We start from the raw sequence: 14,155 nt of genomic DNA on the forward strand, positions 1-14,155 counted from the left end.
TGTCTACATTTAATGTGGTGAAAAAGTTATTGAAATGATAATGGTAAAAGAAACAAAGAAATGAAAGTGGAGAGAAGAGTAGGCGAAACTAACAATGTGGACTTCTTGTTTTTGAAGAATTTTTATTTTTTTACTTTTTGTTAAAGGCTAAATAAAATGTTTTCTTTTGTATACCATTAAAAAAATCTCTTACTTTCCTCCACGTCTAGTTTCTTTTAAATATCAAAATATAATATATAAATATTAGACAACTGTTCGTCTTTTTTATAAACATTAGATTGAAAATGCAAATGCAATAATAATATCTCATTGGTATATGTATTATTGTAGAGTCGTACAAGTTGTGCCGTAAAATTAATCAAGGATACTCGTATGCTAGTCCACACTTATGAATATGTAGATATATCACATTGTAGATATATGTGGGGTTGTGTTATTCTTAATACATTATTAGAGGTTGAAATTTTCAATACCAATGTCAACATAGTTCAAACAACAAATAGCATATATTCTTCTCTTAATTAAAGTTGTCATAATTCAAATCCTCGCGCATGTTTGGTGTACTAAAAATAACGTAATTAATTTTAAAAGTTTGTCGACTAAATTATTATGTACTTAACTTCACCATTTAAAAGAGTAATTATAAAATCTACAACCAATCACAATGGTTATTGTGTGATTAATTTTTTTTTGCAAAGGTATTGTATTTGTATTAAATGTTGGAGTGAGAATTTGAACCTGAGATCTCTTGTTCACTAATATACAAGTGTCAGTTGAGCTAAGCTCATGTTGGCAAGATCATGTCAATTTTAGTAAGTTAAACTGAACCGTCTTTATAGGTATTAAAGATTTAGATATTACTTTACTCCCAATATTTTCTATTTTTATTAATTTTTGTCCCTACACTTTCAAAAGGTTTACTCTTAATTTTGATTCACTTAGTTGTTATAGTTTTAAAATGTTACCATTTTGGCCTCGTTCAAATTTTGTTTTTAGGATATGAAAAGTTAATTTCTATAAATTTCAATTACCAAATAGAATGAAAGAGAATTGGGAGTATAAAAATCAAAATAAAGAAGAGATGGAATATGAGGTGAAGAGACAAAATGTAAATGTATAAGAGTAGTGAAATAGGTAATTTTTGTAAGGAAGGAGGAGAATGAATTAAGTAGGTAAAACTCTGAAACAAGAAGAAATTAAACTAAAATAAAGATTTAAACAAGAAAAAAAGAAAGAAAGAAAGAGGTGGAGAGAAGGGCGTAGTATTGAGAAAAGGAAATGGTGTGTGAAATGGTGACTATAGATAGGGGTAAGGTGTGAGTGGGAAGTGGGGTGAGGAGAGGAGAGGATGATAAAATCAGGGGAAAAGGAAGACTTGACTTTGACTGAAACCCTAATTTTCAAAATTCATCACCGTCACCCCTTTTTCCTTCTTTTCCATTTTTATTATTCAACACCGTCACCCCCATTTGGTGGTCAACCCTTTGTATTTTTCTTAATTAAGTTGTTCAATTATAATAATATCTGCTTTGTTTTCAATTTTCTGTTTCTATAGATTTGCAACAAATTTTGAAACTTCACCATATTAATTTCAAAACCTATATACTTCAACTTCAATTCAGAGATCTTACTAGACTTATGAGAGTATTACTGTTCAAATCTAAATTCAACTATATAACTTTGATTTTAAGGAATGTTTAACGTGTCTGTATACAGTATGTTATGTTGTTAATAAACCTAACTTGGATATAGTTAATTGGTAAAGACAAGTACCATTTATTTATTTATTTATTATTTATTATTATTATTTTTAGGATGAGAGATTGACATTCAACTTCTAAGAGAAATGTTAGAGAAATTACTGTTAAATTAAGTTGACAAAAAAGGTTAATATTTAGTAATAATATTTATTAAGATTTTCTTTTATCAAATTAATACTTTTTTAGTATTAACTATATTTCTTTTAATATGATAATTGTGGGATAAAAGATTAAATTTCAACTTTTAAGAACAAAGTTCATGCCTATATCACTACTTAGTCAAACCCACAATTTAGCAACTTGAACTATATTTCAAAACCATAACCCAACCTAATCTTGAGTTTGATTTGATGATGCCAATTAATTTTGCAAAGTTTCAATCATATATATTTAATTGAAATGCCTCTTTTTCAAATCAACTTATAAAATATTCAAAACGTGTGTTTGGATTAACTAAAAAAAATCATTTTATTTAAACTGGGGTTGATAAATATTGTCTAAAATAAAACTTTGGAAGTTGTTGTAAAAACTATTTTGAAACGTTGTTAAACTCCTCATTTTTTTCTAAAAACTAAACAATTAAAAAGTTCATTTTTGGATACCAATGGTCTAAAAGGGTATTAGCTTCCAAATTACAGCAAAATTAATAATAATAAAAGGAATTGAGGTTAACAAACATTTTTTATCTCTTAGTCGCCCTCTTTTAATAACTATTTTAATGTTTTTTATTTTTTAAAAAATTGAGTTATAAACATTACTTTTACCACTAATTTTCTCTCTTTAAAGCTTGTTTTTTGTTTTTGAAATTTTACCATGAATTTCACCGTTGTACCTAATAAATGATAAAATGGAGAAGAAATAGGTTAAAATGTTAAAAATAAAAAACAAAATAAATGAAATAGCTAAAAACGAGATTTTTAATCTAAATAACAATTTAGTTAATAGACTTTAATTTAATTGTTTTAGTCTATAATTGTTTTAATTAAGTAAGAATTCAATCCATTCATACTTTGCTATTTTTGAGTATTAATCCAAAAAATGTTATAAACTTTAAAATACAATAACAAAATTGTTAATTAAAATTTATATGAACCAGAATATATTACAAAATTGGAAGTTGAGAAAAACAAAATCAAAATGTAGATTGTTATTTGAGTTTTAAGGAACCAATATTTGTTTTTTCAACCAAATGACAATTGACAACAACAACAATAATAATTTTAAAAAAGAAAAGAAAAGAAAGAAATTAGAAATGAAGTGTGTTTGTTAAATTAGCATAATGTGAAAAATGTGTACCAAAAAACTTCCCTAAAGACTAAAATTTAGGAGAAATAGACCAAATGCAATTAACCCCTTTGGCCTACAATTATTTTTACTTCACAATCAAGTCCATTGAACCTTTTATATATTTTCCACCACGTTCCCATTCATTTAATTAACTATTCCTTTTTTTTCTCTCTTTATCATAATACCTTTTTTTTTCATGTTTGTAAAGAAATCCATCAACCATTTTTTTAATATGTCAACTGAAAATCAAATGCTTACAAAAAATTTAAAATATTTTGGTTTTTGTTTTTAATTCAAAACCCATTTTAATAGATAAGATATTTTTCTACTGTCTTCAAACTCAATTACAACTTTTAAAGTTCGTTAAAAGATGAGAGTTGTTTACTTTATATTGAATTTATAAATCTTTAAAAAGTGTTTTTATGAAAGTTCTTTAGTTTTAAATTTTGTTTAAATATGTCATGGCTTATGTAACATCCTTTTTATAAAAAAAAAAATCACAAATATGTTAATCAAATACAAAATTATAAGTTTGTTTAACTAAATAACTATAACAATAAATTTTGAAACTATTTTTAATGTTGCATGCACCTTTTCTATTGGATACCAAGTAGAAAGTTAAACACTGTGTTAAAGCACATTAAAATTTATAGACTAAATAGAAGTAAATTTAAATTTTCATAAACTAAATTTGTACTATTTAACCTAAAAATTAATTATTATTTAAAAAAAAACCTTTCAAAATTTGAATGGGAACAAAAGCCATGAGACCTATATATGTTGAAATTCCCAACTGTAGAAAAAAGAGGGGAGAAAAGTGGAGGTGGGATAAAGTGATTCGGTCAAAATAGAACGGAGTTGGCAAAAGAAAATTGGGTTATTGTTTGTCCTTTTTCAGCGTGAATTCAACGTTGGCTAGAAGTGGATTTATGTATCATATTATATAATTATTTGGAGGTAAGTGGAAAGTTATATAATTAATTCTTCTTTTAACTATAGTTTGGAAGAGTTAGATTAAGGGAGTAAATAAGATAATGATATTAGGGAAGGGAAAAAAGAAAAAAAAAGAAAAAAAAGTGGGAGAGCCAAAGGAGACCTAACAGTGAAACACGTGGGATTGACTTGACGTGACCCAGGAGATTTTGATTTTTCTTTGGCTTTGTCTTTTATTATTATTATTAATTTAAAATACAAAATCCGAAAGAAAGATATAATAATTTAAAACGCGGGATTAGTGATTACCAGTCAAAATAAAGCTCCACAAAATGATGTCACGGATGAGATAAATATTAGTGTTTAATAAGTCATGCACGTGTTGAATGATAGAATATTCATCCATATCCATCAACACACCTCCACGCTCTTTCTATGCCACATCACTCTTCCATCTTTCCTAATCCATGGATTCCAACTATTTATTTCTACGTGGATTCTTCCTATGCCACGTTACCCTCTCTATTTTTATTCACTTTTTTTTTATACCACCTCTATTTACCTCTATTTTCTTTTTATAGTCAGTCCATATATCACTTCCTTTTCTCTCTTTTTTTTTTTTTTTTTTTTTATCGAAAGAAAACTCAAACTACACTCAAAGAAGTTCAGAATTTTGAAAGTGGGTGTGTGTGAAAATGCTTCTACAATATTCTTTTTACCAAAAGTTTTCTAATGCTATACAATTATAAATTTCCAAATGCAACCTATTGGACAAATAAATTCCATCTTCCCAACACTTGTTATATACTCTTTTAAAAGTTATTTTTAAACTATCTGTTTTCACTCTTATATTTGAGTCAAATAAGAACTTGTTTTCAAAAACATCCTAATGCCTTTTTTCCTCTCTTTCTCATTTTATATTTATATAACATGTATATCTTCTCTATGTAGGGACTAAATTTTTATGTATGTGTCCATATTTTAATTGATTGTTTTGTTTGATTTGATATCAACATTGAACTGGTTTTCAACAGAAGAAAATGTGCATTTGTCATTTAATTTAAAAAATCTTATAACTTTTTTAAAAAAAGTACTCATCAAAATCGACATATTGTAACAATATTTCTATAAAATTAAAATCTTCATATTTGACATGGATATTTAAACAATAGCTCACGATTGGAAAAGTATAGTCTTATGTTTAGATTTGGATTGTCTTATATTAACGTTTATTTAGTGTATAAAAAATATCAATTTAAAATTAGTTGAATAAACCAAAATATCAATAATGATTCGAAACTATTATTAAAAGAATAATAATATAAGAGCCTCGTGTTTAAATATGTTAAGTCATTTCAACCATTTTATCATTTGAAACTATTTTCTAAAATGAAAAAAAAAAAAAGCTTTCTTGTGCACACCAATGGTTAGATTAGTAGTATAATTTAATTGCAAGACATATATGACGATACGAAGTTTTATTTCAAAATCAATTGGTTTGAGACGGTGTTTTTTTGTGTTGATTGAACAAGATTTCATCTCAAAATCAATTGGTTATGAGAGGATTAACTCATCTATCTTAACATAAATGACAATCTTTTCGTTTTTTAACGTGAGGTTCACAACACATCTCAACAACACATTCAAACTTGGATTCAATTTTTCGGCAAAATATATTTATAAATAAATATCATCCACATACATTGTTACATCGTAATCAAACAATAATAAATGGAATATTTTAAAATTTGTAAGCACCAACTATATAAAAGATTTTAAATATAGAAGATATTATATTAATATTAATATAATATTTTGAGTAGACAAAGTATTTGATAAATGACTATTTTAATGAAAATAATTAAGACATTTTTTTTTTGGGATAAACATATAAATTATCTCAACTTTCTTTTATCTATATTTTAAAATATAGACGTGGACAACAATGTAAAGACCAATAACATGAAAATTCACACATTTCTTGAATTGACATCTAAATTAATTGGTTGGATACTTTCTCACTGCAATGAGTTATAAACATAGAACATTGAAAAATATTGGTAAGAAAATTTTACTACATGCATTAATATGTGTTTGTGTAAAAATGTGTATTGTTCTTTTTTCTAGAATATTCAAATTTATATATTATATATGTCTATGGAACTATGAACACACCTGTATATATCTAACATGTGTGTAGGAGTCAATAACATATTACAAACTTTAAGAAGTGTTTGTAAGTAAGTTGCCCCTACTAAAGAAATATCTTAGGTTAACTCTTATTTAAGTTCATAAATGTTTTTTTTCTCTAAATTGGATGTTTCGTATGACCATGTAAGCCAAAATAAAAATAAATTTCACTAGTTAATATATATATATACACACCTTTGATAAGAAAAAATTATTCAATTATGTTATTTATATTATTAATATGTTTTAGATCACGTGAATTAAGAAATCTACACGTCAGAAAATAACAACTAAACTACATATAAATAATTGTTTTTTATTGATAAGATTCTAAACATTTGAATGTCTCATCTATCGTATATATTATTTTTCTCTCTAATTAGGATAATATTTTCAAATTTTAAATCGTATATATTATTTTTCTCTCTAATTAGGATAATGCTTTCAAATTTTAAATCAATAATGTTGGATACATAAGAAGAAGGTATTATTCAACTTTGGAAGAATAATCGGAGGCCAATTGGAATGGAATTAGTAAAAAGTTGGATAACTTTAATGAATTAATCTTAAAATAGATAGAAAGATTATTCAATTTTGGAAGAAAATGATCCACCTATCGAAATCAAATTAGTGATTGGGCAATAGTAGTAAATTGGAATCTTTTTTCCTTTCGTTGAATTACTTTACTTTTTGTCGCTGGAAACAAATTAAAATTAGTGTCATCATCAACATGAATTCACATTCAATAAGGAAATGTTATATAACATCATTATTCTATACGTTATTGCCTTTGATAATGATATATTTTTATCACCATCTCATATTTTCAAAAGAAAGAAAACCCAAGTCATGTAATTGTATTGGTGGACTATTAGTATTCCCTATATAATAATAATAATAATAATAATAATAAATAGTTTCTTTGGACTTAAAAAGACGTATTTTAAAACCCTTGGAATCTACTTCTTATATATTATAATTTACCATAGTGCTTTTATCTTAAACACACAAAAGGAGAGATTCATGTTTTGGAGTCAAAGTCAATCTAAAAAACATTCAATGCCGTGTGTTATTTGGATTCGTAATATTAATATACATATTAAACGAAAAAATAAATAAGAACCCTTTTTCTCAAAATTTTAAAATGAAAATTAAATTTATTGTCTTTGTTTGAAACATTGGAAATTTGAATTCTACCCAATGGTTGCATAAAGGCATCTTTTTTATCCTCTAGACAAAAGTTGGATATGGGTTGTTGATGCTTCAATTTGGTTTGTGGCCAACACAAGAAAAAAAAGTATTCTAAATAAATCCATTGGAAATTGAGTAAACCAAAATGATGGTCGGTAATTGATTGATTTGTTTAAACAATTTATTTAAAATATGAAATTAATAAGAAATTCATTTAGTGTTAATAGGTAAAAAAAATTGAAGTGTAACAGTATTTGGACAGGTTAGCATAATGAAGATAGGATGGTTGAAGATGATTTGATTTAAAAGATTGAAAGCAGTAAGGAGTTTAGATATTTTGAATGTTGATAAAGGTGCATGAAGGATAGAAAAGTACGTAAGGAAAAAAAAGAGAGGTGTGTGTTCCCCAACTAAAAAAAGAAAAAAGAGAGCAAGTTGTAAGAATGCGACAAGGAAAGATAAAAGTCAAAATGGAAGGTGTGGGCCGTGGGGAGGGGGGAGACGGAGACCCACGTACGTAAACAACATTGATTTGGACAGGACGGCGTCGTACCATTCCAAAGTCTTGGAGATGGGCTTGACCATGACCAAACTAAACAATTTTAAATCAACATTATTATTATTATTATTATTATTATTATAAATAATAACACTAAAAGTTATTTATTCTCTAATGTTTTTATTTTATTGTTTGGTGGTGGTCCAATGAATTTGGACTTCTTTTCAGGGTTTTGTTTCCCATACATGAATAAAATTAAATGGAATTGGAAACTGGCATTTGCTGGATTTTCCTTTGCTTGTTTTAATATTCTATTTTAAATTAGATTGTTGTTGAGAGAGACTTTAGAATTCAAATGCTATGGATCTAAGCTAATGTCACATTGGAGTTGGATAAGAACCACCTGTGTGTGTTTCCTCTCCCAATTCTTCTTTTTAATCATCTCTTCCCTTTCTCAATTTTTCTCCATTATTATTATTCTTTTTTATATTAAATTACAGATATGGTTTCTGTAGTCTTAACCATATTACAACCTACTCTCTCTAATTCAACTTTTGCAAATAGTTATATACATGGAAAAATTGTATTCACTTTATATCAACTAAAAAGATTCAATCAATAACAACAACAGTGTTTTACATGCATATCTAAATAGTTCATACTAACACAACATCATTACACCAAAATAATCCTTTTAATAACTACAATTAACCTAAAACTGTATAGGGCCGGAAATCGCCTAAACTTTCCAACTTTTTTCCATTTGGGATCAAATTTAAATCTTAAATTGAGAATTATTGAATATCTAACTGAACTATAGTGATGATAAATAGTTGTTATATTAAATGATTAATTGGCAAAAATCATTCATAAATAATTTTTTATGGGTATAACAACTCATAAAATTGGTGGATGCAACAGTTCAATAAAAAGAAGAAGTTGATATATTAGGGAAATATCAAGAAAACAACTATTTAAAGGAAATTTGTATTCTTTTCTTCCATAAAAGATAATTAAGAGTTTGGTTAGGATCTCACCCACTAATTAGAAGTAAAAAAGAGATGATCAGTTCAGTAAAAGTTAAATATATTCGTATTTATCATATTTGTGTTATTAAAAAAATAAAGTAATCCATTAAGTACACAATTGTGGATATATATAAATTGCTAATCTTTAATATTTGAGTTATGCTCCAACTTTAATGGAATAATTTTTTTGGATAGTGAACAAAAGTGTGGCTGACTTTATATAATATTGATAGGGTCTAATGAAAATATAAATAGTTGAAACTTAGAATGAAAAAATAATGAATAATAATAATAGTAGGAATATTTTTTATGAAAAGAAAAGGAAAAGTAGTTGAGGGCAGGTGCGAGGAGGTATGAAGTGTGAACAGAGGAGAGCCGAATTATGAACAGTTGGTCATTTAATCATATTTCTCAATCAAAATCAACGATTCTTAATTCTTACCCTTTTGCTTTTCTTCCACAACATTTGTTTTTTTTCTCCCAAACACATTTACTTCTACTTCTTATTTATTATCATTTCAATCAAATTACATTCTCTCTCTCATGTGATGAAATTGGATATTAGTGGAGGATCATAAATAAGGGGAACAAAAATCCAGATATCTGCTTCACCCTCTTTTTTTTTTTTTTCTTTCTTTTTAATGATGTTTTAACCTTAACAGATTATTTAATTTATTACTCAACTCCCTCCTTTTCCCTTTTCCTTTGCCTTTATTTTCATTCATGTTATTAAGAGAGAGAAAAATTAAAAGAGACGGGAAGATCTAATGAAGCAGATACTAAAAGCAACAATAAGGCATCTGAATTTTTGGATGTCATCATGAAAATATGCTTGAAACTTGATTGTGTATTAAGGATGTCTGTACTGAATGTCAAACTGCAAAACAAAAACTTGTTAGATATGGATTGAGTAGTGGATGACGCTCATTTTAAAACGTTTCGTGACTCTACTAAGAATGTAAACAGTTTGACATTATCATGTCATCTCTGAGATGCCTCAATGATTGTAAGAGTATTAATAATGCATGAGATCTTCAAGGTCTCGATAATTTTATTGATTAAAAATAAAAATAAAATAGATATTTAATAAACCACCGTAGATATTCAATATAAAAGAAGACGTAAATCATGTGTGGAAAAGAGAATATAATGAGATAAGCCCAATGTTCAATGGGTAGATAAAATGGAGCCCATTTGTATTGAAGGGGCAGCCACAGGCTCATTGATTGATGGCCCATTGACGCTTTAAAGAGCTTTGGATGATACTAATCATTGGTCAGCACAATGAAACAGCCCAATTTGCCCATATCTTTTGATTTACCTGTCAATTGATTGGATAATTGGAAATATAATATTTACATTTAAAATATTAATATATAATAAAATTTAAAAAATTGTAAATATACTTAAATTTGTCGAAGTCTATAAATGATAAAAGTTGACTGATAAATTATATTACAAATATTGATCTATAAGTGATAGATCATAAGAGTTTTGACTCATTTCCTATGGGCACAATACAATAAACATCAATCTAATAATCAATATTTACAAATTGTTTTAAAACTTTATATATATTTTTATACATTTTATTGGGTTTGATGAACATTAATCTTGGTCATCATCATTATTAATTGAGAAAAATCTGATTTTAGCTTCGAAATATCTTATATAATGACATCTTTGTATGATTAGCTTTTTGTCAAATCAGAACTCTTTTTTTCTTCTTTCCGTTATCTCTTCTTTTTGGAGCTAAGCATTTTTATTTTTAAGAAATGAACTTCTACTTTGGGCAAGAGTTTTATAAGTTTTCAATATTCTAATGAACTTTGGGGAAAACAATTCAATTTATCTAATATCTTTATGTCAGAAAGCAAATCCGACGTGACAATAATAATGTATATCAATTTTATATTCAAAAAATCTCCATAATGTCAACCTTAAAAAAATATGTCTTTTATAAGCAAAATTTGTCATAACTTTATTAATTATTATTGTTTTTTTAATTGATCTAGAATTTGATTGTTTTCTTTTAATTTACTTTTGATAATTCAACGTTTTAATGTAAACAATTATAAGTGATCTCATATGATATGTCTTAAATGAAATTAATGTAAACAATGGTGAATTCAAGATTTGTATGGAAGGGAAACACACGTTTACTTTGACATAATTTAAAAGATATATATTGATGATACCTAAATCATATAATATTGATAAAACAAACATAACTAATTAGCATATGAACAGTGGTCAATCTAAAATTTTATATCAGGGACACAACTTTATATAAGTGTAAAATTTGAGTTCATTAACTTGTAATTAAATTTGTATCGTAGATAGTTGTGAAACTGTGAAAGATAATATACTAGATCTAGGGGTGTAAATGAGTTGAGGAACCTAACCCAACTTAAACACAACCCATATTTTCAGGTTGGTTGGGTGGCAATCCTTATAATCCGAATAGTATATCCAAATCAACCCTTAAAATAAATGTTGAGTTGGATTATATTAAATGAAGAAAAAAAATGCAAAACTCAAAATAAATAATCACTAACATTGAAACTTGAAGGAGAGACGATTGGAGACGGTGAAATGAGAAGGAGAGATATGAATGAGGAGTCGAGATGAGAGGGAGACGAGAGGGAGAAGGTAACACCGACAACGATGTGAGATGAGAAGTCGAGATGAGAGAGAGAGAGTAACGTAGAGAGATGTGAGACGTCACATGAAGCAGTTCAATGAGGTGAGGTTGAACGACTTAAATTTAATTTTAAAAAATAATAATAAAATATAATATAAACATAAATATATAAAAGGAAAATTTACATAAATAGAAGAAAATGGAAATTATTTACATCCTATAGCAAAAAACAATTGATACTTTGGGTTTGGGTTAAAATTTTGGTTATCCACTTTGGACTTGAATTAAATTTTTCTATAGGTCATAAATAGTTTGTCAATTCTTCTATTTTTAAAAAGGGTTTTTAACTAACATGACCTAAATTGCTATATGATATTACATGATAGACCCAAATTTCTAATAAATTTCACATATGTTCTAAATGAGCATATATATTACATCAATGTATGACTCAAATTACTTTAATACCCATTTCCATTATTTAATTGATTTAAAACAAAAATATAAATGAAAATTTTCACGGGTTATGGTTTTGGAAAGAAGTAAAAAATGTTTTGTACTTTCCTTCTACGAAAATCGTGGTCTACTCCTTCCATTATACTCACAGATGCCAACATGGGTTACAATTTGTACTAAGAAATTTGAGAGAATTCGAAGGTGAAGAAGAAGACTTTCGATGGTCGAAAAATACATAACTTTTTCGACAGAACCTGGATCTAAATTTTGAGGTTAGTACTATATAGATTCATAACATATGTAAATTTTTTACTATAACATGAAACACATACATTAATGATCATAAACAATGTTGTAAATAAGATGATGTATATATATACTAAATCACGTAACAAAACTATAACAGCTTACTGATATATTAAAGTATATATTGATCATTTAATATGTATATATATAAAGTGATATATAGTATGTATGTATGATATACTCATTGTATATTAGAGATACATTGAGAATGTGTCGTTTACTACTGTTTTGGTAATATTTACTATACAAACATATAATTTAAAGCAATATTATGTTGAAATTATGTAGTTTATATGATAAACAGAATAACAAAAAAAAAAAAAAAAATTTAACGAATGGAAAAATTCGGACATCTTACTGTACATAATATATATGTGATATTGTATATATGCAGTGGTATATATGTATAAACAATATATGGGTAAAGTACGAAAATGGAATAAAACGAAAACAAAAGTAATTGATGGAAATTTAAAGAAAACAAAAACGAAAGTAATTGAGAAAGACAAGTAATCAAAAGTTTAAAGAAAACGAAATTTCGAAATAAACTGAATAACGATATTGAAAACAAAGGAATTGATGGAAGAAACAACCGAAATTGAATTATGAAGAAGTTGAAGTCCTCGCCGACGTCAGATTTTTTTTCACTTAACGAGTGATGAAAATAATGAGATAATGTAATATTTAATTATTCCATATTTAGACAATATTTATTTTATATTGAATTAATAAAATATTTTAAATTAATTTTCATAATAAAATTATACATTAATTAACAGGTCTGATACCACTTTGATGTAATTCAAAGTTGGATTTGGATCCTTTTTTTATTCAAGAATTCAATCTACCATTCTCAATAGGAGAATAGTTATTTATGATAGTTACAGCTAGTTGTTTGGGTGTAACTAATCAGTTACTGTAACTTATTAGTTTGAAGAAAATAGAAAAACAACTAATACCAGAAAAACAACTGAAAGCAGAAAAATAGCTAATAACAGAAAAACAACTAATACCTATATGGTGCTGGATGTCACGAAGCGGTGGCAGTCGTCAAGTTCCTTCTTGAGGTGTGGGAATTCCTCAAAAAGTTGTTGTAATTGTGGTTCCAACTTCCCAGTTTGTTCTCCATTAGGGTTGTCTGTCACCACAAGGGCTAATATATCCTGCTCTCTTTCTTTCAGTAGGGTCTTGCCACTGATTGTTGTGAATAGTTGTCCTCTTGTCTTACTGTTCTCCTTATTTTTTTTGGTCAAAGGCAGCAGGGCTACCTTTTTACCCATCCAGTGAAATTCGTATGTATTTTCTCTCCCCTTATGCAAAGTTTGAGTGTCGTGCTGCCAAGGTCTGCCTAGGAGGATGTGACATACATCCATGTCGATGACATCGCATATGATCTGGTCCTTGTAGCTACTTCCAATAGAAAGGGGAACCGTACATATCTCATTAACTGTGGATTCATTCCCTTTCTTTACCCACCTTATCTTGTAGGGATTTGGGTGTAGTTCAACCTTCAAGTTCATGTTGGAGACTATTTTCTTTGCTATAAAGTTCTCACTGCTACCTCCATCTATAATGACATCGCATACCTTCCCATTAATAGTGCACCTTGTTTTGAAAAGGCTGTGGCGTTGAGGATTCTTCTCTTCCTTGGGAGCAATGAGTACTTTATGGATAACACAGGAGATTCTGTCTCCCTCATCTGCCTCAATTTCTTCTGTTTCCTCTCCTGGTTCTGATTCGTCTTCGCTAGGCAAATTGCCTTCTTCCTCTGCTAAGACAATTGTCTTTCTTTGAGGGCAAGAATTAGATAGGTGGCCTGGTTGTCCGCATCAGAAGCACTTACCCAATGATGGGCGAGTGT

Source organism: Cucumis sativus, chromosome 3 (genome assembly GCF_000004075.3).
Source record: "Cucumis sativus cultivar 9930 chromosome 3, Cucumber_9930_V3, whole genome shotgun sequence".
NCBI classification, from domain to species: Eukaryota; Viridiplantae; Streptophyta; class Magnoliopsida; order Cucurbitales; family Cucurbitaceae; genus Cucumis; species Cucumis sativus.